Source organism: Micropterus dolomieu, linkage group LG17 (genome assembly GCF_021292245.1).
Source record: "Micropterus dolomieu isolate WLL.071019.BEF.003 ecotype Adirondacks linkage group LG17, ASM2129224v1, whole genome shotgun sequence".
Taxonomy (NCBI): Eukaryota; Metazoa; Chordata; class Actinopteri; order Centrarchiformes; family Centrarchidae; genus Micropterus; species Micropterus dolomieu.
Genome location: NC_060166.1, coordinates 24,086,036 through 24,090,226, shown reverse-complemented (window position 1 = coordinate 24,090,226; position 4,191 = coordinate 24,086,036). Strand labels below are relative to the sequence as shown.

The following is a 4,191-nucleotide window of genomic DNA, read 5'->3' as shown; positions in this document are numbered from 1 at the left end:
GAGAGAAAATGTATCTGACCTGCTACAGTTACTGTCGGGCTGCTGTTTAGTTACTGCTTTAAATGTGCAATAGCGTTATATAAACGCCAATGTCAAGATACCAAAGATCTAACCTTAACGTTAATAGCTCACCTTAAGGAGCATATTGTGGAATGACGTCGTCCAGTGAAAGGATGCTCACATATATTCAAGTTAACCGCCCAGATGTAACAGAAACACAGATATTTTGCTACAGACTGTACTGAGTTACAGGGATCTCAGCATCATCTGTTCCAGTTGAACCAGATGATGCTGAACCAGATACCCCTCAAGTGTAAGTTGTGTACAAAGACAGGCAGAATTTCAGTGATCTTTTTCTCAGTTTCCGCTACCTGCCTTGAACATACAAAACACTGTTGATGAGAAAACTATACATGAGTTGGGTCAGACATACTTTGAGTAAATTGACTGCTAAAAAATTACATATTGTTATCAGATGAGGACATCACCAAAGTTTGTGAGTCTGTCAGGAATTTGATCTGTTCTCCGCATGTCATACAGGCCCAATGAGGACAGCATACTTAAGAAACACAGTGGTGAGAGGCGAAGATATGCAGCAAATTGCCCAAGCCAGAATCTAACTTTGGCTGCTGCAAAACCATTATGTGGTAAGTGTTGTACTAGGTGGGTAGTCCAGCTGTCTATGTTGTGTGAATTTAGAGGATAAGAGGATCCTCCTGTCTTCTTTTAAATCCATACTCTTTCTTTTAGTTCTTAAACATCTGCCAGTGGTTGCACATGACATGGACCTCATCAACCTCAAGGATAAATAGAGGTAAGGGATTGTACAGTTTGGTGTACAAAATAATAGAAGGCTTATCTCAGCCATTTAATGTTTTAATGTGCATATGAAGTAATGTCTAAATATTTTCTGGGAATTTATCAATAACCACAATTAGACAATATTTGGCATCCTTCAGAAATATGTTGTATGTAAATGTTGAGTATAGTACTAGCTCGTTCTCGCTCAGTGTGCATGCGTTAGCGGAGCTGGAGCTAGTTTGTGTGTGAACGCCATGAATGGCAGCTGAGCAGAAAGCACCGTGTCCCAATAAGGCCTTAGTATAGCAGTATTGTACAGTGTAAGATGTTATATTGCTTGCCGCTATTTATTCACTCAACTTAAGTCATGCATTTTATCAGTGGCCATTTCATGTTTAACTCTAGCACACGTGTACTATATGCATGAAGCATTGACTGAGTGGACAAGGTGTTTTTAATAGTGTTTTGCAAAGTGAGTGACATAGCCTACTCATTAAAGTCTGCTCACACATTGTTAAATCAACAATTAAGATATTATCGTAGACGATAAATATCGCACACTCCTAGCATGCAATTGTTGACGTTAAGCACTTTATTAATCTAGTCCTTGCATTATCTCGTGTGATTTCAACTTCTAATCAGTCTCAACCATCCAAGTCCCTTTCTTCAGTTGTTTTGAGTCCTTACAATATTTAATCACTGTTTAATAAATATATGTAATTTAATCTTACCTATTTTCTTAATTACAAGAATATACAGTAGATCATTTTATACCTTCTGGAGACTTGCCTCAAACAAACAGCTTACTGCCCTCTGACGTTGCTCCACTTAGCTACAACCTTCCTGAGTGTCCTGAGGTCCACAGGCTGTGGAGAGGCATAGCAGCTGTTTATACGAAATACCTTGGTTCTGTCTACTGTAGGATTTTTCAATAGATTTCAGCATTTATGTCAGGTATTCCTCTAGTCAGTATAGACTGACTGCAGCATGCATAATCTAGTCTTTGTATACAATTGTATGAATTTTGTTTTGTTTAAACCTCTATTAATGTTTTCTTATCGTTTTTTTCTGGCTGCAGAGAGGATGACACCAGTCGACAGTGAACACCTGGTTGACAACTTGTAAGTCTTCAAGCAGAACACACCTGCTCAAAGTTCCAGTTTCCTAAACTTCGTACCATGTCTGTATGAGACTCTCCCACCTGTCTTCAATCATGTCAGGACCCAATGACTCCAACACCAGTCTTGTGAGGCTCATTAGAGGTAAGCCATGGTAAAATTAAGTGTACAAAACGATCAGTAATTGCAAGCATATCTCAAACTTCCCTCATTTGATCTTCCTGAGGTCCACAGTCCAAGCCAACAGCTTCATACAAACCGGCACTCTGGAAGATTGTTTTGCAGATCATTTTTATGATTAGTATCTGGGTAACAGGTAGACAGAATGCATTTCAGTACTAAGCTATAAAAAAAGTGAGCTACCCCAAAAGCCGTGGTATAGTTCGCACTGGGCGAGTTAAAAGGTGAAGCTCCCCGGCACCCAGTTAACACCCTGACTGTGAGGTTACAACTCACAGCCCAAAAAGGAGAACAAACGCATGTGTGCTTTTATCTAAAGCAACTTACAATTGCTATACATGTCAGAGGTCACCCGCCTTTGGAGCAACGAGGGGTTAAGTGTCTTGCCCAGGGACACAATGGTGGATGTCTTACAGTGGGAATCGAACCCAGGTCTCCCACACCAAAGCATCTTATCTATGCGCCATCATCCACCCCACCCAAAGTGCTTAAGTTGCTGTTACTGTTACCTTGTCTGTGGTCCGCTGGCAGAACACCGGCTGCTTTCTGATAAGTTGCTGTCGTGCTGTTACCGAGGCGACATAAGTTTTGTTTTACAGTGGACAGACTGTAACATTACAGAGTTGTGATTTTCTTTAGCTTGAAATAATCTCTCTCTTCTGCCACTTTGCAAACAGCGCCATCATAATCAAGTCGTGTAGCATAAGCGCGATGTAATGTGAGTAATAAAACACTGTGCTCTATAGTTAAGTGGATTAAACGAAGCATCGATGCAAAGAATTTACGTTGATGCATTTCATTAATCAATTTTATCGATTTAATCGATGAATCCTTTCACTTTCAACTTATAAAAGTGACCTGCAAAACTATATTCCAGATTGCTGTTACCTTTCAATTTTGAAAGGTTTTGAAAAACACAAATACAGTTGCAGTTGCTTTCCAGGTGTATTAGAAGATATTCAGTTGCATTATAATGAGTTGGATGATGGTTTTAATAGTTTATTGCATTTTTTACCAGGCAAGGATGAAAATATCATGTTTTTCTTTATTGCATCTCCATGTAGTCTGTAATGGTCAAATAAATATGTTAATTTACAATGGATTTATATTCCTTACCTTCTGACCTTTCAAAGGAGACCAGAATTATGTATCTAGGCCAAATGGTTGAGGAGTTATTCCTGATTTTGCGTGTGTGTTTTTAGGCATTCTCCCTGCAAATACAGTAGCTGGAGGTTTCCAACAGGTTAAGTTTCTCTGTGTAGGCATCATCCTCAACTACTGCATCAATCTAACTTTTGCTTTGTTTCTGTTTTTTTCTGCAGGGAGGATCATGCCAGTTCACCATCAACATATGATGGACAACATGTGAGTGGTGACAGTACACTTTGAAGTTCAAGTTTCCTGAACATCAAGTCTGTGTGAGACTCAGTCCCATGTTGAGCGCCCTGTTCATTCAACTCTGGACGCAGTGACTCATCACTCTTGATCAACCTGGGTCAAGTGGCTAATTTCATATATAGTGTGTATGGACACCTGTTTTTTCAAGATCTCATCACTGCTTTATGAGTATACTGAACAAGTTGTTGGATCTGTTCAATCTGTTTTTCAGAGGATGTGTACATGCAAAAACAGTTTCTTAAAGTTTATTAATGATAGTCTGTACATTGGTTTGCAGTGGGCTTTATTTGTTATGTCCTTTGCATAATTTAAGTCTTTGTAAATTTAAGTGGTTGACTGTAAAATTCGTAGCCACCAACTTTATGGCCTGATGTATTGTATGTAGCTCATTTTTTGCAATGAAATTCTGGCAACCACTCCTGCTATTAATATACTGTAAAGTTGAACTTAATAAATGCCGTAATATATATTACAGAGTTGTTCTTTGTTTATAACTGAGGTAGACTGTAAACAGATTTATATTATAGCTAAGATGTTTGTTTATGCTATAGTTATTTACCGTTAACAAACATTAACTTAAACAGCTATCAACTGTGAAATTTACAGCCAAGGAAAAAAAATTCTGGGAAGGTGATGCAAGAACCAAAAAATAACATTCTAGTTTGGTCCCTTAAAGGTTCCTTTAATATTACTA

The 4,191-nt window shown here is 38.5% G+C and overlaps 1 long non-coding RNA gene across 1 annotated transcript; it reads left to right on the top strand.

Annotated features, from left to right (window-relative positions):
• Positions 1 to 1,894: 1,894 nt before the first annotated feature.
• On the top strand, positions 1,895 to 3,966 carry LOC123985291. Its single transcript, XR_006828645.1, has 2 exons — positions 1,895 to 2,063; positions 3,422 to 3,966. It is a non-coding gene; the product is annotated as an uncharacterized LOC123985291 (long non-coding RNA).
• Positions 3,967 to 4,191: the final 225 nt, after the last annotated feature.